The sequence below is a fragment of the Centropristis striata genome, chromosome 17, assembly GCF_030273125.1.
Source record: "Centropristis striata isolate RG_2023a ecotype Rhode Island chromosome 17, C.striata_1.0, whole genome shotgun sequence".
Taxonomy (NCBI): Eukaryota; Metazoa; Chordata; class Actinopteri; order Perciformes; family Serranidae; genus Centropristis; species Centropristis striata.
In genome coordinates, this window is record NC_081533.1 from 8,679,411 (window position 1) to 8,703,019 (window position 23,609).

Genomic DNA, 23,609 nt, shown 5'->3' on the forward strand with positions numbered 1-23,609 from the left:
AGATTAGCCAGCCCAAATCATTGCTAACTAGCAGAGGATGGTTTTGATCCATCGACCTCTGGGTTATGGGCCCAGCACGCTTCCGCTGCGCCACTCTGCTCTTCTGTTCTGGGTCTGGGACCTGAAAATCTCTGTTTTACAAACAGTTGGACTCAGAAATCCAAAATTTGAGCAGCTCACACTTTACAAAGCTAAAATAAGCCCAGACAAGCAGTGTCTTTAGCCAACCCACAGCTCTTCGGTTCAGTTTCTGGTACCTGAAAATCTGTGTTTTACAAATAGTTGGACTCCAAAATCCAAAATTTGAGCAGCTCACACTTTACAAAGTTAAGTAAACATCCTCGTACTTATCTTCCAAATCCTGAAGGTACGTCAAGAAAAGTCTCCAGATACACACAGCAGCTAAAATATGCCCAGACAAGCAGTGTCTTTAGCCAACCCACAGCTCTTCGGTTCAGCTTCTGGTACCTGAAAACCTGTGTTTTACAAATAGTTGGACTCCAAAATCCAAAATTTGAGCAGCTCACACTTTACAAAGCTAAAATAAGCCCAGACAAGCAGTGTCTTTAGCCAACCCACAGCTCTTCGGTTCAGCTTCTGGTACCTGAAAACCTGTGTTTTACAAATAGTTGGACTCAGAAATCCAAAATTTGAGCAGCTCACACTTTACAAAGCTAAAATAAGCCCAGACAAGCAGTGTCTTTAGCCAACCCACAGCTCTTCGGTTCAGTTTCTGGTACCTGAAAATCTGTGTTTTACAAATAGTTGGACTCCAAAATCCAAAATTTGAGCAGCTCACACTTTACAAAGTTAAGTAAACATCCTCGTACTTATCTTCCAAATCCTGAAGGTACGTCAAGAAAAGTCTCCAGATACACACAGCAGCTAAAATATGCCCAGACAAGCAGTGTCTTTAGCCAACCCACAGCTCTTCGGTTCAGCTTCTGGTACCTGAAAACCTGTGTTTTACAAATAGTGGGACTCAGAGATCCAAAATTTGAGCAGCTCACAGTTTGCAAAGTTAAGTAACATTCTTTTACTTATTTTCCAAACTCCCTTCAGGAATCTCAAAGGTAGGCCCAGAAAAGGGACCAAATACACAAAAGAGTTCATTTGAAGGCAAAGAGTTGTCACAGATTGGTACAGCATCACCATTAGCATTAGCTTCTCTGGACCAATGGTGTCCAATTGAGCACTGAAGGCCTGTCACTTTTCACACTTGTCGCATTGGATGCTCAGTCATCTGAAAAGAAGACAAGGTAAGTATTAATGGAAAGAGAGCAGTGGACATAGAGCCAATCATGTTTTCTCCTATCTGTTTGGTAATATCTGTTGCTTCACAGTTCAAGTTGAGTTGCACAGGATAACCAAGGCCAAGCTACACGTAGCTATGCTAATAAGAGGTTTATATGACATTCACCCAAGGGCTTACTATAGCAAATGGCAGTGGTGGGATTTGAACCCATGCCTCCTGAGAGACTGGAGCCTAAATCCAGCGCCTTAGACCACTCGGCCACACTACCTGAAAATGCACAAATATCATGACTTCAAAGACGGACCATGTGGAGAGGGTAAATCAGCACCTTGGGTTTATGTTTCACTGGGCGAATAATGATATCCATCAAATGAAGGTTAAGTCCATATAAAACAAATGTGATGTGAGTTTTGTGGAAAATAACAGGTTTTTCTTGGGAACCAAGTGAAAACATGTCAATTTGAACATACAAGGTAACAGTCAGGCAAGCATGGAGATTAGCCAGCCCAAATCATTGCTAACTAGCAGAGGATGGTTTCGATCCATCGACCTCTGGGTTATGGGCCCAGCACGCTTCCGCTGCGCCACTCTGCTCTTCTGTTCTGGGTCTGGGACCTGAAAATCTCTGTTTTACAAATAGTTGGACTCAGAAATCCAAAATTTGAGCAGCTCACACTTTACAAAGCTAAAATAAGCCCAGACAAGCAGTGTCTTTAGCCAACCCACAGCTCTTCGGTTCAGCTTCTGGTACCTGAAAATCTGTGTTTTACAAATAGTTGGACTCCAAAATCCAAAATTTGAGCAGCTCACACTTTACAAAGTTAAGTAAACATCCTCGTACTTATCTTCCAAATCCTGAAGGTGCGTCAAGAAAAGTCTCCAGACACACACAGCAGCTAAAATATGCCCAGACAAGCAGTGTCTTTAGCCAACCCACAGCTCTTCGGTTCAGCTTCTGGTACCTGAAAACCTGTGTTTTACAAATAGTGGGACTCAGAGATCCAAAATTTGAGCAGCTCACAGTTTGCAAAGTTAAGTAACATTCTTTTACTTATTTTCCAAACTCTCTTCAGGAATCTCAAAGGTAGGCCCAGAAAAGGGACCAAATACACAAAAGAGTTCATTTGAAGGCAAAGAGTTGTCACAGATTGGTACAGCATCACCATTAGCATTAGCTTCTCTGGACCAATGGTGTCCAATTGAGCACTGAAGGCCTGTCACTTTTCACACTTGTCGCATTGGATGCTCAGTCATCTGAAAAGAAGACAAGGTAAGTATTAATGGAAAGAGAGCAGTGGACATAGAGCCAATCATGTTTTCTCCTATCTGTTTGGTAATATCTGTTGCTTCACAGTTCAAGTTGAGTTGCACAGGATAACCAAGGCCAAGCTACACGTAGCTATGCTAATAAGAGGTTTATATGACATTCACCCAAGGGCTTACTATAGCAAATGGCAGTGGTGGGATTTGAACCCATGCCTCCTGAGAGACTGGAGCCTAAATCCAGCGCCTTAGACCACTCGGCCACACTACCTGAAAATGCACAAATATCATGACTTCAAAGACGGACCATGTGGAGAGGGTAAATCAGCACCTTGGGTTTATGTTTCACTGGGCGAATAATGATATCCATCAAATGAAGGTTAAGTCCATATAAAACAAATGTGATGTGAGTTTTGTGGAAAATAACAGGTTTTTCTTGGGAACCAAGTGAAAACATGTCAATTTGAACATACAAGGTAACAGTCAGGCAAGCATGGAGATTAGCCAGCCCAAATCATTGCTAACTAGCAGAGGATGGTTTCGATCCATCGACCTCTGGGTTATGGGCCCAGCACGCTTCCGCTGCGCCACTCTGCTCTTCTGTTCTGGGTCTGGGACCTGAAAATCTCTGTTTTACAAATAGTTGGACTCAGAAATCCAAAATTTGAGCAGCTCACACTTTACAAAGCTAAAATAAGCCCAGACAAGCAGTGTCTTTAGCCAACCCACAGCTCTTCGGTTCAGCTTCTGGTACCTGAAAATCTGTGTTTTACAAATAGTTGGACTCCAAAATCCAAAATTTGAGCAGCTCACACTTTACAACGTTAAGTAAACATCCTCGTACTTATCTTCCAAATCCTGAAGGTACGTCAAGAAAAGTCTCCAGATACACACAGCAGCTAAAATATGCCCAGACAAGCAGTGTCTTTAGCCAACCCACAGCTCTTCGGTTCAGCTTCTTGTACCTGAAAACCTGTGTTTTACAAATAGTTGGACTCCAAAATCCAAAATTTGAGCAGCTCACACTTTACAAAGCTAAAATAAGCCCAGACAAGCAGTGTCTTTAGCCAACCCACAGCTCTTCGGTTCAGCTTCTGGTACCTGAAAACCTGTGTTTTACAAATAGTTGGACTCCAAAATCCAAAATTTGAGCAGCTCACACTTTACAAAGTTAAGTAAACATCCTCGTACTTATCTTCCAAATCCTGAATGTACGTCAAGAAAAATCTCCAGATACACACAGCAGCTAAAATATGCCCAGACAAGCAGTGTCTTTAGCCAACTCGCAGCTCTTTGGTTCAGCTTCTGGTACCTGAAAACCTGTGTTTTACAAATAGTGGGACTCAGAGATCCAAAATTTGAGCAGCTCACAGTTTGCAAAGTTAAGTAACATTCTTTTACTTATTTTCCAAACTCCCTTCAGGAATCTCAAAGGTAGGCCCAGAAAAGGGACCAAATACACAAAAGAGTTCATTTGAAGGCAAAGAGTTGTCACAGATTGGTACAGCATCACCATTAGCATTAGCTTCTCTGGACCAATGGTGTCCAATTGAGCACTGAAGGCCCGTCACTTTTCACACTTGTCGCATTGGATGCTCAGTCATCTGAAAAGAAGACAAGGTAAGTATTAATGGAAAGAGAGCAGTGGACATAGAGCCAATCATGTTTTCTCCTATCTGTTTGGTAATATCTGTTGCTTCACAGTTCAAGTTGAGTTGCACAGGATAACCAAGGCCAAGCTACACGTAGCTATGCTAATAAGAGGTTTATATGACATTCACCCAAGGGCTTACTATAGCAAATGGCAGTGGTGGGATTTGAACCCATGCCTCCTGAGAGACTGGAGCCTAAATCCAGCGCCTTAGACCACTCGGCCACACTACCTGAAAATGCACAAATATCATGACTTCAAAGACGGACCATGTGGAGAGGGTAAATCAGCACCTTGGGTTTATGTTTCACTGGGCGAATAATGATATCCATCAAATGAAGGTAAAGTCCATATAAAACAAATGTGATGTGAGTTTTGTGGAAAATAACAGGTTTTTCTTGGGAACCAAGTGAAAACATGTCAATGTGAACATACAAGGCAACAGTCAGGCAAGCATGGAGATTAGCCAGCCCAAATCATTGCTAACTAGCAGAGGATGGTTTCGATCTATCGACCTCTAGGTTATGGGCCCAGCACGCTTCCGCTGCGCCACTCTGCTCTTCTGTTCTGGGTCTGGGACCTGAAAATCTCTGTTTTACAAATAGTTGGACTCAGAAATCCAAAACTTGAGCAGCTCACACTTTACAAAGCTAAAATAAGCCCAGACAAGCAGTGTCTTTAGCCAACCCACAGCTCTTCGGTTCAGCTTCTGGTACCTGAAAATCTGTGTTTTACAAATAGTTGGACTCCAAAATCCAAAATTTGAGCAGCTCACACTTTACAAAGTTAAGTAAACATCCTCGTACTTATCTTCCAAATCCTGAAGGTACGTCAAGAAAAGTCTCCAGATACACACAGCAGCTAAAATATGCCCAGACAAGCAGTGTCTTTAGCCAACCCACAGCTCTTCGGTTCAGCTTCTGGTACCTGAAAACCTGTGTTTTACAAATAGTGGGACTCAGAGATCCAAAATTTGAGCAGCTCACAGTTTGCAAAGTTAAGTAACATTCTTTTACTTATTTTCCAAACTCCCTTCAGGAATCTCAAAGGTAGGCCCAGAAAAGGGACCAAATACACAAAAGAGTTCATTTGAAGGCAAAGAGTTGTCACAGATTGGTACAGCATCACCATTAGCATTAGCTTCTCTGGACCAATGGTGTCCAATTGAGCACTGAAGGCCTGTCACTTTTCACACTTGTCGCATTGGATGCTCAGTCATCTGAAAAGAAGACAAGGTAAGTATTAATGGAAAGAGAGCAGTGGACATAGAGCCAATCATGTTTTCTCCTATCTGTTTGGTAATATCTGTTGCTTCACAGTTCAAGTTGAGTTGCACAGGATAACCAAGGCCAAGCTACACGTAGCTATGCTAATAAGACGTTTATATGACATTCACCCAAGGGCTTACTATAGCAAATGGCAGTGGTGGGATTTGAACCCATGCCTCCTGAGAGACTGGAGCCTAAATCCAGCGCCTTAGACCACTCGGCCACACTACCTGAAAATGCACAAATATCATGACTTCAAAGACGGACCATGTGGAGAGGGTAAATCAGCACCTTGGGTTTATGTTTCACTGGGCGAATAATGATATCCATCAAATGAAGGTTAAGTCCATATAAAACAAATGTGATGTGAGTTTTGTGGAAAATAACAGGTTTTTCTTGGGAACCAAGTGAAAACATGTCAATTTGAACATACAAGGTAACAGTCAGGCAAGCATGGAGATTAGCCAGCCCAAATCATTGCTAACTAGCAGAGGATGGTTTCGATCCATCGACCTCTGGGTTATGGGCCCAGCACGCTTCCGCTGCGCCACTCTGCTCTTCTGTTCTGGGTCTGGGACCTGAAAATCTCTGTTTTACAAATAGTTGGACTCAGAAATCCAAAATTTGAGCAGCTCACACTTTACAAAGCTAAAATAAGCCCAGACAAGCAGTGTCTTTAGCCAACCCACAGCTCTTCGGTTCAGCTTCTGGTACCTGAAAATCTGTGTTTTACAAATAGTTGGAATCCAAAATCCAAAATTTGAGCAGCTCACACTTTACAAAGTTAAGTAAACATCCTCGTACTTATCTTCCAAATCCTGAAGGTACGTCAAGAAAAGTCTCCAGACACACACAGCAGCTAAAATATGCCCAGACAAGCAGTGTCTTTAGCCAACCCACAGCTCTTCGGTTCAGCTTCTGGTACCTGAAAACCTGTGTTTTACAAATAGTGGGACTCAGAGATCCAAAATTTGAGCAGCTCACAGTTTGCAAAGTTAAGTAACATTCTTTTACTTATTTTCCAAACTCTCTTCAGGAATCTCAAAGGTAGGCCCAGAAAAGGGACCAAATACACAAAAGAGTTCATTTGAAGGCAAAGAGTTGTCACAGATTGGTACAGCATCACCATTAGCATTAGCTTCTCTGGACCAATGGTGTCCAATTGAGCACTGAAGGCCTGTCACTTTTCACACTTGTCGCATTGGATGCTCAGTCATCTGAAAAGAAGACAAGGTAAGTATTAATGGAAAGAGAGCAGTGGACATAGAGCCAATCATGTTTTCTCCTATCTGTTTGGTAATATCTGTTGCTTCACAGTTCAAGTTGAGTTGCACAGGATAACCAAGGCCAAGCTACACGTAGCTATGCTAATAAGAGGTTTATATGACATTCACCCAAGGGCTTACTATAGCAAATGGCAGTGGTGGGATTTGAACCCATGCCTCCTGAGAGACTGGAGCCTAAATCCAGCGCCTTAGACCACTCGGCCACACTACCTGAAAATGCACAAATATCATGACTTCAAAGACGGACCATGTGGAGAGGGTAAATCAGCACCTTGGGTTTATGTTTCACTGGGCGAATAATGATATCCATCAAATGAAGGTTAAGTCCATATAAAACAAATGTGATGTGAGTTTTGTGGAAAATAACAGGTTTTTCTTGGGAACCAAGTGAAAACACGTCAATTTGAACATACAAGGTAACAGTCAGGCAAGCATGGAGATTAGCCAGCCCAAATCATTGCTAACTAGCAGAGGATGGTTTCGATCCATCGACCTCTGGGTTATGGGCCCAGCACGCTTCCGCTGCGCCACTCTGCTCTTCTGTTCTGGGTCTGGGACCTGAAAATCTCTGTTTTACAAATAGTTGGACTCAGAAATCCAAAATTTGAGCAGCTCACACTTTACAAAGCTAAAATAAGCCCAGACAAGCAGTGTCTTTAGCCAACCCACAGCTCTTCGGTTCAGCTTCTGGTACCTGAAAATCTGTGTTTTACAAATAGTTGGACTCCAAAATCCAAAATTTGAGCAGCTCACACTTTACAAAGTTAAGTAAACATCCTCGTACTTATCTTCCAAATCCTGAAGGTACGTCAAGAAAAGTCTCCAGATACACACAGCAGCTAAAATATGCCCAGACAAGCAGTGTCTTTAGCCAACCCACAGCTCTTCGGTTCAGCTTCTGGTACCTGAAAACCTGTGTTTTACAAATAGTTGGACTCCAAAATCCAAAATTTGAGCAGCTCACACTTTACAAAGCTAAAATAAGCCCAGACAAGCAGTGTCTTTAGCCAACCCACAGCTCTTCGGTTCTGCTTCTGGTACCTGAAAACCTGTGTTTTACAAATAGTTGGACTCAGAAATCCAAAATTTGAGCAGCTCACACTTTACAAAGCTAAAATAAGCCCAGACAAGCAGTGTCTTTAGCCAACCCACAGCTCTTCGGTTCAGCTTCTGGTACCTGAAAATCTGTGTTTTACAAATAGTTGGACTCCAAAATCCAAAATTTGAGCAGCTCACACTTTACAAAGTTAAGTAAACATCCTCGTACTTATCTTCCAAATCCTGAAGGTACGTCAAGAAAAGTCTCCAGATACACACAGCAGCTAAAATATGCCCAGACAAGCAGTGTCTTTAGCCAACCCACAGCTCTTCGGTTCAGCTTCTGGTACCTGAAAACCTGTGTTTTACAAATAGTGGGACTCAGAGATCCAAAATTTGAGCAGCTCACAGTTCGCAAAGTTAAGTAACATTCTTTTACTTATTTTCCAAACTCCCTTCAGGAATCTCAAAGGTAGGCCCAGAAAAGGGACCAAATACACAAAAGAGTTCATTTGAAGGCAAAGAGTTGTCACAGATTGGTACAGCATCACCATTAGCATTAGCTTCTCTGGACCAATGGTGTCCAATTGAGCACTGAAGGCCTGTCACTTTTCACACTTGTCGCATTGGATGCTCAGTCATCTGAAAAGAAGACAAGGTAAGTATTAATGGAAAGAGAGCAGTGGACATAGAGCCAATCATGTTTTCTCCTATCTGTTTGGTAATATCTGTTGCTTCACAGTTCAAGTTGAGTTGCACAGGATAACCAAGGCCAAGCTACACGTAGCTATGCTAATAAGAGGTTTATATGACATTCACCCAAGGGCTTACTATAGCAAATGGCAGTGGTGGGATTTGAACCCATGCCTCCTGAGAGACTGGAGCCTAAATCCAGCGCTTTAGACCACTCGGCCACACTACCTGAAAATGCATAAATATCATGACTTGAAAGACGGACCATGTGGAGAGGGTAAATCAGCACCTTGGGTTTATGTTTCACTGGGCGAATAATGATATCCATCAAATGAAGGTTAAGTCCATATAAAACAAATGTGATGTGAGTTTTGTGGAAAATAACAGGTTTTTCTTGGGAACCAAGTGAAAACATGTCAATTTGAACATACAAGGTAACAGTCAGGCAAGCATGGAGATTAGCCAGCCCAAATCATTGCTAACTAGCAGAGGATGGTTTCGATCCATCGACCTCTGGGTTATGGGCCCAGCACGCTTCCGCTGCGCCACTCTGCTCTTCTGTTCTGGGTCTGGGACCTGAAAATCTCTGTTTTACAAATAGTTGGACTCAGAAATCCAAAATTTGAGCAGCTCACACTTTACAAAGCTAAAATAAGCCCAGACAAGCAGTGTCTTTAGCCAACCCACAGCTCTTCGGTTCAGCTTCTGGTACCTGAAAATCTGTGTTTTACAAATAGTTGGACTCCAAAATCCAAAATTTGAGCAGCTCACACTTTACAAAGTTAAGTAAACATCCTCGTACTTATCTTCCAAATCCTGAAGGTACGTCAAGAAAAGTCTCCAGACACACACAGCAGCTAAAATATGCCCAGACAAGCAGTGTCTTTAGCCAACCCACAGCTCTTCGGTTCAGCTTCTGGTACCTGAAAACCTGTGTTTTACAAATAGTGGGACTCAGAGATCCAAAATTTGAGCAGCTCACAGTTTGCAAAGTTAAGTAACATTCTTTTACTTATTTTCCAAACTCTCTTCAGGAATCTCAAAGGTAGGCCCAGAAAAGGGACCAAATACACAAAAGAGTTCATTTGAAGGCAAAGAGTTGTCACAGATTGGTACAGCATCACCATTAGCATTAGCTTCTCTGGACCAATGGTGTCCAATTGAGCACTGAAGGCCTGTCACTTTTCACACTTGTCGCATTGGATGCTCAGTCATCTGAAAAGAAGACAAGGTAAGTATTAATGGAAAGAGAGCAGTGGACATAGAGCCAATCATGTTTTCTCCTATCTGTTTGGTAATATCTGTTGCTTCACAGTTCAAGTTGAGTTGCACAGGATAACCAAGGCCAAGCTACACGTAGCTATGCTAATAAGAGGTTTATATGACATTCACCCAAGGGCTTACTATAGCAAATGGCAGTGGTGGGATTTGAACCCATGCCTCCTGAGAGACTGGAGCCTAAATCCAGCGCCTTAGACCACTCGGCCACACTACCTGAAAATGCACAAATATCATGACTTCAAAGACGGACCATGTGGAGAGGGTAAATCAGCACCTTGGGTTTATGTTTCACTGGGCGAATAATGATATCCATCAAATGAAGGTTAAGTCCATATAAAACAAATGTGATGTGAGTTTTGTGGAAAATAACAGGTTTTTCTTGGGAACCAAGTGAAAACACGTCAATTTGAACATACAAGGTAACAGTCAGGCAAGCATGGAGATTAGCCAGCCCAAATCATTGCTAACTAGCAGAGGATGGTTTCGATCCATCGACCTCTGGGTTATGGGCCCAGCACGCTTCCGCTGCGCCACTCTGCTCTTCTGTTCTGGGTCTGGGACCTGAAAATCTCTGTTTTACAAATAGTTGGACTCAGAAATCCAAAATTTGAGCAGCTCACACTTTACAAAGCTAAAATAAGCCCAGACAAGCAGTGTCTTTAGCCAACCCACAGCTCTTCGGTTCAGCTTCTGGTACCTGAAAATCTGTGTTTTACAAATAGTTGGACTCCAAAATCCAAAATTTGAGCAGCTCACACTTTACAAAGTTAAGTAAACATCCTCGTACTTATCTTCCAAATCCTGAAGGTACGTCAAGAAAAGTCTCCAGATACACACAGCAGCTAAAATATGCCCAGACAAGCAGTGTCTTTAGCCAACCCACAGCTCTTCGGTTCAGCTTCTGGTACCTGAAAACCTGTGTTTTACAAATAGTGGGACTCAGAGATCCAAAATTTGAGCAGCTCACAGTTTGCAAAGTTAAGTAACATTCTTTTACTTATTTTCCAAACTCCCTTCAGGAATCTCAAAGGTGGGCCCAGAAAAGGGACCAAATACACAAAAGAGTTCATTTGAAGGCAAAGAGTTGTCACAGATTGGTACAGCATCACCATTAGCATTAGCTTCTCTGGACCAATGGTGTCCAATTGAGCACTGAAGGCCTGTCACTTTTCACACTTGTCGCATTGGATGCTCAGTCATCTGAAAAGAAGACAAGGTAAGTATTAATGGAAAGAGAGCAGTGGACATAGTGCCAATCATGCTTTCTCCTATCTGTTTGGTAATATCTGTTGCTTCACAGTTCAAGTTGAGTTGCACAGGATAACCAAGGCCAAGCTACACATAGCTATGCTAATAAGAGGTTTATATGACATTCACCCAAGGGCTTACTATAGCAAATGGCAGTGGTGGGATTTGAACCCACGCCTCCTGAGAGACTGGAGCCTAAATCCAGCGCCTTAGACCACTCGGCCACACTACCTGAAAACGCACAAATATCATGACTTCAAAGACGGACCATGTGGAGAGGGTAAATCAGCACCTTGGGTTTATGTTTCACTGGGCGAATAATGATATCAATCAAATGAAGGTAAAGTCCATATAAAACAAATGTGATGTGAGTTTTGTGGAAAATAACAGGTTTTTCTTGGGAACCAAGTGAAAACATGTCAATTTGAACATACAAGGTAACAGTCAGGCAAGCATGGAGATTAGCCAGCCCAAATCATTGCTAACTAGCAGAGGATGGTTTCGATCCATCGACCTCTGGTTTATGGGCCCAGCACGCTTCCGCTGCGCCACTCTGCTCTTCTGTTCTGGGTCTGGGACCTGAAAATCTCTGTTTTACAAATAGTTGGACTCAGAAATCCAAAATTTGAGCAGCTCACACTTTACAAAGCTAAAATAAGCCCAGACAAGCAGTGTCTTTAGCCAACCCACAGCTCTTCGGTTCAGCTTCTGGTACCTGAAAATCTGTGTTTTACAAATAGTTGGAACTCTGGGTTATGGGCCCAGCACGCTTCCGCTGCGCCACTCTGCTCTTCTGTTCTGGGTCTGGGACCTGAAAATCTCTGTTTTACAAATAGTTGGACTCAGAAATCCAAAATTTGAGCAGCTCACACTTTACAAAGCTAAAATAAGCCCAGACAAGCAGTGTCTTTAGCCAACCCACAGCTCTTCGGTTCAGCTTCTGGTACCTGAAAATCTGTGTTTTACAAATAGTTGGACTCCAAAATCCAAAATTTGAGCAGCTCACACTTTACAAAGTTAAGTAAACATCCTCGTACTTATCTTCCAAATCCTGAAGGTACGTCAAGAAAAGTCTCCAGACACACACAGCAGCTAAAATATGCCCAGACAAGCAGTGTCTTTAGCCAACCCACAGCTCTTCGGTTCAGCTTCTGGTACCTGAAAACCTGTGTTTTACAAATAGTGGGACTCAGAGATCCAAAATTTGAGCAGCTCACAGTTTGCAAATTTAAGTAACATTCTTTTACTTATTTTCCAAACTCTCTTCAGGAATCTCAAAGGTAGGCCCAGAAAAGGGACCAAATACACAAAAGAGTTCATTTGAAGGCAAAGAGTTGTCACAGATTGGTACAGCATCACCATTAGCATTAGCTTCTCTGGACCAATGGTGTCCAATTGAGCACTGAAGGCCTGTCACTTTTCACACTTGTCGCATTGGATGCTCAGTCATCTGAAAAGAAGACAAGGTAAGTATTAATGGAAAGAGAGCAGTGGACATAGAGCCAATCATGTTTTCTCCTATCTGTTTGGTAATATCTGTTGCTTCACAGTTCAAGTTGAGTTGCACAGGATAACCAAGGCCAAGCTACACGTAGCTATGCTAATAAGAGGTTTATATGACATTCACCCAAGGGCTTACTATAGCAAATGGCAGTGGTGGGATTTGAACCCATGCCTCCTGAGAGACTGGAGCCTAAATCCAGCGCCTTAGACCACTCGGCCACACTACCTGAAAATGCACAAATATCATGACTTCAAAGACGGACCATGTGGAGAGGGTAAATCAGCACCTTGGGTTTATGTTTCACTGGGCGAATAATGATATCCATCAAATGAAGGTTAAGTCCATATAAAACAAATGTGATGTGAGTTTTGTGGAAAATAACAGGTTTTTCTTGGGAACCAAGTGAAAACATGTCAATTTGAACATACAAGGTAACAGTCAGGCAAGCATGGAGATTAGCCAGCCCAAATCATTGCTAACTAGCAGAGGATGGTTTCGATCCATCGACCTCTGGGTTATGGGCCCAGCACGCTTCCGCTGCGCCACTCTGCTCTTCTGTTCTGGGTCTGGGACCTGAAAATCTCTGTTTTACAAATAGTTGGACTCAGAAATCCAAAATTTGAGCAGCTCACACTTTACAAAGCTAAAATAAGCCCAGACAAGCAGTGTCTTTAGCCAACCCACAGCTCTTCGGTTCAGCTTCTGGTACCTGAAAATCTGTGTTTTACAAATAGTTGGACTCCAAAATCCAAAATTTGAGCAGCTCACACTTTACAAAGTTAAGTAAACATCCTCGTACTTATCTTGCAAATCCTGAAGGTACGTCAAGAAAAGTCTCCAGACACACACAGCAGCTAAAATATGCCCAGACAAGCAGTGTCTTTAGCCAACCCACAGCTCTTCGGTTCAGCTTCTGGTACCTGAAAACCTGTGTTTTACAAATAGTTGGACTCCAAAATCCAAAATTTGAGCAGCTCACACTTTACAAAGCTAAAATAAGCCCAGACAAGCAGTGTCTTTAGCCAACCCACAGCTCTTCGGTTCAGCTTCTGGTACCTGAAAACCTGTGTTTTACAAATAGTTGGACTCAGAAATCCAAAATTTGAGCAGCTCACACTTTACAAAGCTAAAATAAGCCCAGACAAGCAGTGTCTTTAGCCAACCCACAGCTCTTCGGTTCAGCTTCTGGTACCTGAAAATCTGTGTTTTACAAATAGTTGGACTCCAAAATCCAAAATTTGAGCAGCTCACACTTTACAAAGTTAAGTAAACATCCTCGTACTTATCTTCCAAATCCTGAAGGTACGTCAAGAAAAGTCTCCAGACACACACAGCAGCTAAAATATGCCCAGACAAGCAGTGTCTTTAGCCAACCCACAGCTCTTCGGTTCAGCTTCTGGTACCTGAAAACCTGTGTTTTACAAATAGTGGGACTCAGAGATCCAAAATTTGAGCAGCTCACAGTTTGCAAAGTTAAGTAACATCCTTTTACTTATTTTCCAAACTCCCTTCAGGAATCTCAAAGGTAGGCCCAGAAAAGGGACCAAATACACAAAAGAGTTCATTTGAAGGCAAAGAGTTGTCACAGATTGGTACAGCATCACCATTAGCATTAGCTTCTCTGGACCAATGGTGTCCAATTGAGCACTGAAGGCCTGTCACTTTTCACACTTGTCGCATTGGATGCTCAGTCATCTGAAAAGAAGACGAGGTAAGTATTAATGGAAAGAGAGCAGTGGACATAGAGCCAATCATGTTTTCTCCTATCTGTTTGGTAATATCTGTTGCTTCACAGTTCAAGTTGAGTTGCACAGGATAATCAAGGCCAAGCTACACGTAGCTATGCTAATAAGAGGTTTATATGACATTCACCCAAGGGCTTACTATAGCAAATGGCAGTGGTGGGATTTGAACCCACGCCTCCTGAGAGACTGGAGCCTAAATCCAGCGCCTTAGACTACTCAGCCACACTACCTGAAAACGCACAAATATCATGACTTCAAAGACGGACCATGTGGAGAGGGTAAATCAGCACCTTGGGTTTATGTTTCACTGGGTGAATAATGATATCCATCAAATGACGGTTAAGTCCATATAAAACAAATGTGATGTGAGTTTTGTGGAAAATAACAGGTTTTTCTTGGGAACCAAGTGAAAACATGTCAATGTGAACATACAAGGCAACAGTCAGGCAAGCATTGAGATTAGCCAGCCCAAATCATTGCTAACTAGCAGAGGATGGTTTCGATCCATCGACCTGTGGGTTATGGGCCCAGCACGCTTCTGCTGCGCCACTCTGCTCTTCTGTTCTGGGTCTGGGACCTGAAAATCTCTGTTTGACAAATAGTTGGACTCAGAAATCCAAAATTTGAGCAGCTCACACTTTACAAAGCTAAAATAAGCCCAGACAAGCAGTGTCTTTAGCCAACCCACAGCTCTTCGGTTCAGCTTCTGGTACCTGAAAATCGGTGTTTTACAAATAGTGGGACTCAGAGATCCAAAATTCGAGCAGCTCACAGTTTGCAAAGTTAAGTACATCAAAGAATTCTGGCCACTGTTGTCTTAGCGATGGTGATGCTCTTCTAGTCGACAGGATCTCAGTGTCTGCTGTGCTGCACTCAGTGTCTGATGTCGTGGTGGGTGATGACAACGTGGTTAAATGGAGAGTCACAAGACAGTGGGAGTGGGGGGGCTTTAGGATATGCTGAAAAAATAAAAAATCCCCCATTGAACAAGACAATATTTAGATTCTGATGCCAAAAATGTGATCGACATCCCCTCAAACCCCTGGAAAGCCAATTAAGTATTTCCAACTTCCAATTTTAGGAGAAACCCTGTTTTATTAAAAAAAACTACAACTCCCTAGACCTCTCTTCAGTACTTATGTCGACATTAGAAAAAACATTTTGTAGTTCTTCCATATTAGGGTTGTGAAAACCTATTTCTACCCAATATATCGAATATCACACACTGTCTAATAAATAATTATACTGTATGTATATTATCTATGCTAAAAAAAGACAACAATGTTTGTTATGTTTGTTTAATGAAGATATTTTAACTAAAACAGGAGAGCAGAGTCCGGGCCATTTACAGTGAAGATGATCAATGAGATCGTACCATCCGGTAGGATCGGACCACATCCGGTAGGATTGCTCAGCACATACGGTAGATTACAAAATAAAACAGATTTCAAAATAAAACACAGCGGATCGTCTTTTTCTGGTGAGATCTTCGCCACAAAGTGATTATGTACATTCACTGAGTGAATATTAAGAAAATAAAACATATATTTCTCGCTAGAAATGTAATCAAAATCCATTTTTATGCAGAAACAAAGTCAAAATATTTTTTTTTTTTCACTAAAAATGAGAGAAATGTCCGCCAGCGGAGTGCCGTAAAACAAACGAAATAAAAGTTTATTTCTCAGAATCGAAGGAGAAAAAATTGATACTGAGAGCCACAACATGAAGCTATTTTATTGTTGAATTATCAGTGAGACTTTGATGTGTTTGTGTTGAGAAATGTTGACGATGTCATTAAAAGAAATCCTTAAAATAGGGAGAAAAATACTTCCGTGCACGGGGTCCTCGGTTCTCCAATCAGATTGTCGCTGGCAGCGTCATGGAGGGCCGTGGTCGGGATATTATTGGAGTGAATAGACGGCTGTAGCCTCTGCTCTAAGCGTTTCTCAGCGCCGCGAGCGGGTTTATATTGGAGTCAATTGAGAACCCAGAGCGTTTCACACAGACGTGGAAGGGTACCCTTTGCGTCAGTATGATACGTCTAGGGCAGTGACAAATCGTCGGTATATTACGCTTTGGGAATGAGAATGGGTTGAATATATATATGCTCCTTATTTGTTTATATGCTGCCAATAATAACAACCGAACAGTGCTTCGCGGCTGTCATCAATAAGTGGTGCCGTTGAGTAAATCTAACATACTCCTCCAGCTCTACATTTGACTCCACCCAGCTCAACGTCCGTTGAGCTCCGCCCCGAACTGCAGGCTGCAGCCAGGTTTACTTCGTCCAATCAGCGACGATTCATGTCACCCGAAAGTACCCGGTTTGGTTAATGTCATTGTCGTTTCTGTTTTGTTGTTGTGTTTTTTGATTTGTTGTTGTGTTTTTTGATTTGCCATTGTGTTTTCTGCTTTGTTGTTGTGTTTTTTGATTTGTTGTTGTGTTTTTTGATTTGTTGTTGTGTTTTTTGATTTGCCGTTGTGTTTTTTGATTTGTTGTTGTGTTTTTTGATTTGCCGTTGTGTTTTCTGTTTTGTTGTTGTGTTTTTTGATTTGCCGTTGTGTTTTCTGTTTTGTTGTTGTGTTTTTTGATTTGCCGTTGTGTTTTTTGATTTGTTGTTGTGTTTTTTGATTTGTTGTTGTGTTTTTTGATTTGTTGTTGTGTTTTCTGTTTTGCCGTTGTGTTTTCTGTTTTGTTGTTGTGTTTTTTGATGTGCCGTTGTGTTTTCTGCTTTGTTGTTGTGTTTTTTGATTTGTTGTTGTGTTTTTTGATTTGTTGTTGTGTTTTTTGATTTGCCGTTGTGTTTTTTGATTTGTTGTTGTGTTTTTTGATTTGTTGTTGTGTTTTTTGATTTGCCGTTGTGTTTTTTGATTTGCTGTTGTGTTTTTTGATTTGTTGTTGTGTTTTTTGATTTGCCGTTGTGTTTTTTGATTTGCTGTTGTGTTTTTTGATTTGTTGTTGTGTTTTTTGATTTGCCGTTGTGTTTTTTGATTTGTTGTTGTGTTTTTTGATTTGTTGTTGTGTTTTTTGATTTGCCGTTGTGTTTTTTGATTTGTTGTTGTGTTTTTTGATTTGTTGTTGTGTTTTCTGTTTTGTTGTTGTGTTTTGTGATTTGCCGTTGTTTTTTGAATTGCTGTTGTGTTTTTTGATTTGCGGTTGTGTTTTCTGTTTTGTTGTTGTGTTTTTTGATTTGCCGTTGTGTTTTTTTGATTTGCCGTTGTGTTTTTTGATTTGTCGTTGTGTTTTCTGTTTTGCCGTTGTGTTTTCTGTTTTGTTGTTGTGTTTTTTGATTTGCCGTTGTGATTTGCACTTCAGGGCCACGGTAAATTTTTTTTAAAATTAATTTTTTCATTGTTGGGACTGTATACTGAAAGGAACACATTACTCAGAGCATAATGTGTTATCTGAACGTACCACATCTATAAAGGAAACCTAATATAGGACCTATCAGTCCCCACTTGGGAAACCAAATTTATACCCTTGTATCTGTCCACTTCATATCTTTCTTTTTTTTTTTTTTATTTGAAACACATTTACATAAAAGACATACAAGTAAACAAGGGTCCTAAGGAAAAACAGAAAAAAAGATGTGGGAAGAGCAAGTTGAGGAATCAGGCCTGCAACAAATCACGCCCGTAACCTGCACCCCCAAACCCCCCCACAAAGAAAAGACAAACATAAAAAGGCATACATATGTTGAATGTATAAATCAGCCATTTCCATATTTAAACTATTAACTCCATGACAGCCAGAACAGAAAAACAGGAAAATATATGGTAACAATAGAATCTTATCTATAGAACATTAAAATTAAAGTAAAGAAAAATGATTGATCTTTAATCCAATCTTTCATAATTTGCTAATTTTTGCCAACCATCTGATTGTGGCTTTCTTTTATTTTTCATCATAAACTTGGTCAATGAATAATGATGTGTTCTGTAGGAACATAATGAACAGTTCCAGTTTAATATATTTTTCTTTTCTGAAAATAAAAAAACTTCATATCTTAAGCCATGGTTCTGAGCCAGCCAGTGCTGTGAAATCCTGTTCAGACGTTCAAAAACAACTTGTCAGAAAGGCAGAGTTTGTAAGAAGAAATATCATATTTGTTAGGGGTCTGAGTCAAAAGCCTAATAATTAAAGGCTAAAACTGCCTTTGTTCTCCTCATCGAGTGATATTTATTCAAATTATATTCACCCAGAACATCACTGCTACAGAGCATCATTGGTATACAAAAATAACAATTACTTGCAAATGCATTCACAAAATATCTAAAAGAGAGCACTTTCAACAAAAGGTTAATTATTTCAGATCATGACCTGCTTCTACAGTCTGAATAAAACAACATCCCTTGAGAGAGTATCAAAGTAGCACAAGATGAACATCTGCCCTTTCCAGTCACAGTAATGAGATCAAACTGGCAATCACTCTTTTCCTAGGTTAACTTTGCTCTTTGATTGTTGAGGCTCTCTTGAGGCCATTTTAATTCCCCTCCATTTTAAAATGTACAATTCATTGTTTTCAACTAAAGCTGAGTTATTGTGACAAGTGAAGAAAAGATAAAGGGAGTAACAGACGGAGAAGAGGAAATGGAGAAGGAATGAATGGAGAGATCAAGAGAGGACAGAGAATTTAAGACTATAGGGGATGATAAAGGCTCATTCAGCCATTCGCTCTTCAGAATAAAAGTACAGTATGCTTCAACCTGGGTCTTATCCTCTCAATTGTGTCCATTCTGACTGTGATAAATGCTGACTTAGCGATTAGGAAATGCATACCAAGAAAAACAGATAATTGGGAAAGAAGCAAGATTATTTTAAAGAGAGAGAGAGAGAGAGACAGAGAGAGAAAGAGAGAGAAATTTGAGGCAGGTCGTCAACATACACACAGTCAGGGTTTTCACGTAAGATTAACTTTTTTATTTTCGCTGTGATTTTTGTCGGGCCGGGCTCAAGGCAGTATTCAGACGCAGTGCAGGTGTACTTAAGTTCTCTTTATTTATGAAGCAAGAGAAATCTTCAACAGAGTGAAAAAACACAGTGCTACAAAAACTCCTGAAGCCGAGCTGAGAACTCTAATAAAATAAAAGTTGCTCTAAAAGGAGGAAAAGCACAGGAACCTAACTACACTAATCAGAAAAACTAACAAATCCTAAACTATGAATTTTACCTAACTTGACACGGGGAAAAAACTAACAAAAGGAATTTCTAACCAACAAAAGGCGCTCCAAAAGGGAGGAACCAAACCTGATGGTAAATGATAAAGAATCTGCAAACCGCTCCGTAAAACCTAGAAGAGACTAAAATGATAAAAATAGAACACAAAATCACTCCAACCAGAGGAAAACAAAACTGCTATCTAGAAAAACTATGAAACTAAATACTAGCGTTACACTATAAAGTTACAAAGAAAAATCACTCTTGCGAGGAAAACTCAAAAAGGCGAGACAAGGCAAGCTGTGGCTGCGGTGAATACAAGAATATGGGCTGGTATGGTGACGGGGTCAAACACACTGGACCGAGACAAGGGAAAACACAGACTAATGGAACACATGGAGGGAAGGGACCACCAGGTGAACACAATCGGTGATTAGGGGAGACAATCAGACAGATGACACACGGGGAAGGGCAAGGCACCTTCAGCACAGTGGACAGCCTCTTATCATGAAGTCTAGTGAGCTCTTTCCGTTATGAGTGATTTAACAAAAGGGAAACACTGTCGACTATATATAGTCAACTTTTTAATAACCTGCCCAACTCTTGAAAACCAGCCCAAATTCTGTCCACCTGCACAAAGCCCATTTTTGTCCACACAATATAACTTAGACCAGCCCAATTATGTGGGAAATCGCCCAATCTGGAAACACTGAGTGTGGGTAGAGGAAAAATGTGGGCAAAAAATGACCTGGTTTTAGAGGCCCACTTGTTGGAACAGCTCGCCTGCAGAGGGGTTACACAGTCCCAAATTGTCAATAGGCTTTCTATAGTGTAAGGCAGGCAGTGGTATAGAGTCTGCCTAGGGTGACTATGGTGTCCCGCTATGTTTGGGACTGCACAGCACTTTATCACTGGTCTCCGTGTCCCACAAATCGATTGGCTTTAGCTTGCCAAAGTGCAGGACAGTCGCCTTTTTAAAACCTGGCTTTTATCCAGTGGCTATGTAGAAAGCAACAGAAGGCTATCCTCATGTCCTGTGCCGGATGTCAATCAATCAGCACATATGTGGAGGCAAGGGCTCGCCAAGCAGTCACCTGATCATCCTCGTTGCCCACACTACGCCCCACTGGTTCAAAACAAAGGCACGAGTTAGCGGGATGGACTAGCCGGAGTATAATGGAAAGTATGTCAAAGAAAAGGAGATGCAGCTACAACAAATGTGATGGAGGGCGACTCGAAAAACACTTATCTAACATTTGCCATGTTTTTTTTTTCAACATGGAGGCATGTAGGAGAATATGACTTGAAGGTACACACTACATGCGAGACTCACAACAAACGCCAGCCTCATAAAGAGAAATGTCAGTCTACGGACACATTCTTCCTGAAACCAAAAGAGGATTGCTAAACAGATAAAGTCACAGCATCTGCATAGTTCCAGTCATTTTTCAAGTTTCAAAAGAAAAAAAAAGAAAAAGGTTTTCTTTCCTTCAGAACAGTTTTGGTTTGTATTATTGTGGTTTTCAGAACACATTGGCAGCTGGAAGGTAGCTAACCCTAATGCTAGCTAGTTAGCTTGCCTTGTTCAAAAGGGAGCGTGTCTATGTTCCCCGGGTCCTATGTTCCCCTCTTTGTATGAGACTGGGGAACATAGAACCCTTTTCCCCGCTTTTCCCAAAAAAGGTTCTATGTTCCCCAGTCTGTTACTTTTTCCACCATTACTGCCAAATTACATGGCAAATAGGCCTATGTATGCCTACGGGCTGTTTGACGCGCATATGCAAATAGGCCTAGATGAGGAAAGATTAGGTCAGGGGTGCCAAACCTGCAGGTCTCGAGCTAACCCTAACCCTAACCCCGCAACAGTGGGGAACATAGGACCCTTTTTCTGGAAAAGGGTCCTATGCTCCCTGGTATGTATTGCTACAAGGGATCATAGGACCCTTTTTTAGAAAAAAGGTCCTATGTTCCCCGTTTTTCCCAAAAATCTGGGGACCATAGGTCCCAGGGAACATAGGGATGACCCCATTCAGGGAGAACAGCTGATTTCTTAGTGTCTTTTAGTCCAACTGAAGACTGAACAAAACACTTTATACTAAAATGTTTCAGTGAACATTAAAAAATAAAACACACAGGGCACTGTGGTAGCAACTTCTCAATCAACAGGTAGCCCCGTCCCAAAGTATACTCTGCTTTATCGTCTATTTTACATGAATGGGACCATAGTTTATAAAATTATCATCATCATGCTGTTTTAAAAAAGACTTAAAACTGCAGTGATTGAGACCTGAAACATATTAGGAAAATGTTTACTAAACTAATAAATTGAGAATTTTTTATTTTCATAGTGAAGTCGCCCCCTGCTGGTAATTTGAAAGTACTCAGGTTTAAGGCACGACTGCATTGCCACTTGGTGTCAGTATGACCCATTAGTCAGAATGGCAACAATACGAGCATAAGACCCAGACTGAAATACTGCGATATTCCTCTAGTTTTTCTGTAGGCAGAGAATGGCATGTCTTACTGACAGAACAAATACATTTCACTCCTTTTAATTTCCTCTGCCGTTGGGACACCACTCTGAATTTTAATGCAGTGAAAATGAACACTACAAGATGCTCTGTTACTCTGTTTCCTCACTCAGCTGTCAATCACAAGTTTCCTTTTCTCATGTGTAAGCCGCTAGAAATCCAACAGGACTGGAGAAGATAAACTACATCTGGAAGCTGACAATGACAAGAGCTGTGAAATTCAAACCACATGACCAAACCCCAAAAAAATGTTGTTAAAAAGCCAGACACTTTGGATGCTGTGTAACTGACATTATTCAGTCAGTTCACTGACTACTGCTGCTGCTGAAACACTGTCACAGATTAATATTTAGATAACAGGAAGTAACAAGACTGGTACCATTTTACTCACTCTCTGTCAGGTTGTCCAATGACTATGTCTCTAAAGAAAATTAAAAAATCTAGTCATAGACAGCAATATTCCATTCACCATTAATATGTAATAAACACTTGGTGGTGGTGGAAGAAGTATCTAGATATTTTACTTGAATAAAAGCATCAATAACACAGTGTAAAAAATAAAACAACATATAAACTTAAAGTAGCAAAAGAATGGTCCAATTTCAGAATAAAAAAAATATATATAGTTTATATTTTATGTAGTTTTCGGGAGGAAATCTGTGTGCACGCCACGCATTTTCATCAGCTACTCCTTCAACAAACTTATCCACCATCCACTAGATCTCCCTAGCCTGGGTATACCCATACTGCCTTGCATGCTCAAATTTAATTTCGAAGCTCCACACAGTCTGGAAACTAAAGCTGTTTCTTAGCCCTGATCCAATCACAGAGCGGGGAGGGACGGCAAGACGGTGACGCGTACTACTCGACAGATGGAAGCGAAAGTTGATTGAGTGAAAGTTGATTTTAAAAGAAGAACAACGTTTGACTTTAAACTCCTGTTTCACCACCAAAAAGGATGTTTTAGCCTTGCTTCCGACAGGATTTGGCCAAAGTCTAATCTACCAACTAGCCGCTACCGATCACTGCTGTAACGCCGGTGATCTCGCTACGAGCCGGTGGACAGCGGAGCCGCCCAGAGACACCCAGCAGCTCGTCTATTGACCATAAAATCAGTGGATGTGTGTGGCTGAATGACATGAGGGGGAAATAAGGCGTAAAAATAAATAATCTAGCAGAAAGCGAGAACTGGAGAAGCAAAGCAGCAAGCAACACTCTCACAGACAAACACACACACACACCAACACTGCGTTGCAGAAGTAGAATTGAGCATTTTAGTCTCAAAGTAGAGATTGGCTAGTCTGGCTATCTAAACATTCATTTCTGTCGCTCTACATATGTCATCTGGTATAACTGATCTGATTGGCTAAGAGCTACGTACAGATGCTTTTGATAGACATTCATAGCGCTCAATAAACGGCTCTGGAGGATCGTAAACCACGCCTCCTCTACGGAGAAATGAATGGCTAGTTTCCAGACCAGATCTCATTTGTGATTAGTCTGTCATTAGCCAGGCTAAGATCTCCCAGGTCTCGTCCAAAGCCGTCTGGCCCTCTGTTCACTAATACTATCTGTACATATCCTGTACATTTGGTGGAAAGACTCCTGTAAGTTTATTAGAGCTGCCAGAGCAGCTTGAAGGTCCGACGCATGGAAATAATCCCACGTTTGTTTATTTCCCTGTACTG

General features: G+C 41.3%; 17 non-coding genes across 17 annotated transcripts; all 17 read right to left on the bottom strand.

The window, feature by feature from the left end:
* Positions 1 to 1,441: 1,441 nt before the first annotated feature.
* trnal-uag (transfer RNA leucine (anticodon UAG)) lies at positions 1,442 to 1,523 on the bottom strand. The gene has a single exon. It is a non-coding gene; the product is annotated as a tRNA-Leu (tRNA).
* A 254-nt stretch (positions 1,524 to 1,777) lies between these two features.
* Positions 1,778 to 1,849, bottom strand: trnam-cau (transfer RNA methionine (anticodon CAU)). Its single transcript has one exon. It is a non-coding gene; the product is annotated as a tRNA-Met (tRNA).
* Positions 1,850 to 2,707: 858 nt separating this feature from the next.
* trnal-uag (transfer RNA leucine (anticodon UAG)) lies at positions 2,708 to 2,789 on the bottom strand. Its single transcript has one exon. It is a non-coding gene; the product is annotated as a tRNA-Leu (tRNA).
* Positions 2,790 to 3,043: 254 nt separating this feature from the next.
* trnam-cau (transfer RNA methionine (anticodon CAU)) lies at positions 3,044 to 3,115 on the bottom strand. Its single transcript has one exon. It is a non-coding gene; the product is annotated as a tRNA-Met (tRNA).
* A 1,205-nt stretch (positions 3,116 to 4,320) lies between these two features.
* trnal-uag (transfer RNA leucine (anticodon UAG)) lies at positions 4,321 to 4,402 on the bottom strand. Its single transcript has one exon. It is a non-coding gene; the product is annotated as a tRNA-Leu (tRNA).
* A 1,184-nt stretch (positions 4,403 to 5,586) lies between these two features.
* On the bottom strand, positions 5,587 to 5,668 carry trnal-uag (transfer RNA leucine (anticodon UAG)). Its single transcript has one exon. It is a non-coding gene; the product is annotated as a tRNA-Leu (tRNA).
* Positions 5,669 to 5,922: 254 nt separating this feature from the next.
* On the bottom strand, positions 5,923 to 5,994 carry trnam-cau (transfer RNA methionine (anticodon CAU)). The gene has a single exon. It is a non-coding gene; the product is annotated as a tRNA-Met (tRNA).
* An 858-nt stretch (positions 5,995 to 6,852) lies between these two features.
* On the bottom strand, positions 6,853 to 6,934 carry trnal-uag (transfer RNA leucine (anticodon UAG)). The gene has a single exon. It is a non-coding gene; the product is annotated as a tRNA-Leu (tRNA).
* Positions 6,935 to 7,188: 254 nt separating this feature from the next.
* trnam-cau (transfer RNA methionine (anticodon CAU)) lies at positions 7,189 to 7,260 on the bottom strand. Its single transcript has one exon. It is a non-coding gene; the product is annotated as a tRNA-Met (tRNA).
* Positions 7,261 to 8,601: 1,341 nt separating this feature from the next.
* trnal-uag (transfer RNA leucine (anticodon UAG)) lies at positions 8,602 to 8,683 on the bottom strand. The gene has a single exon. It is a non-coding gene; the product is annotated as a tRNA-Leu (tRNA).
* Positions 8,684 to 8,937: 254 nt separating this feature from the next.
* On the bottom strand, positions 8,938 to 9,009 carry trnam-cau (transfer RNA methionine (anticodon CAU)). Its single transcript has one exon. It is a non-coding gene; the product is annotated as a tRNA-Met (tRNA).
* Positions 9,010 to 9,867: 858 nt separating this feature from the next.
* trnal-uag (transfer RNA leucine (anticodon UAG)) lies at positions 9,868 to 9,949 on the bottom strand. The gene has a single exon. It is a non-coding gene; the product is annotated as a tRNA-Leu (tRNA).
* A 254-nt stretch (positions 9,950 to 10,203) lies between these two features.
* On the bottom strand, positions 10,204 to 10,275 carry trnam-cau (transfer RNA methionine (anticodon CAU)). Its single transcript has one exon. It is a non-coding gene; the product is annotated as a tRNA-Met (tRNA).
* An 858-nt stretch (positions 10,276 to 11,133) lies between these two features.
* On the bottom strand, positions 11,134 to 11,215 carry trnal-uag (transfer RNA leucine (anticodon UAG)). The gene has a single exon. It is a non-coding gene; the product is annotated as a tRNA-Leu (tRNA).
* A 1,416-nt stretch (positions 11,216 to 12,631) lies between these two features.
* On the bottom strand, positions 12,632 to 12,713 carry trnal-uag (transfer RNA leucine (anticodon UAG)). Its single transcript has one exon. It is a non-coding gene; the product is annotated as a tRNA-Leu (tRNA).
* Positions 12,714 to 12,967: 254 nt separating this feature from the next.
* On the bottom strand, positions 12,968 to 13,039 carry trnam-cau (transfer RNA methionine (anticodon CAU)). Its single transcript has one exon. It is a non-coding gene; the product is annotated as a tRNA-Met (tRNA).
* A 1,341-nt stretch (positions 13,040 to 14,380) lies between these two features.
* trnal-uag (transfer RNA leucine (anticodon UAG)) lies at positions 14,381 to 14,462 on the bottom strand. The gene has a single exon. It is a non-coding gene; the product is annotated as a tRNA-Leu (tRNA).
* Between the last annotated feature and the right edge of the window lie 9,147 nt (positions 14,463 to 23,609).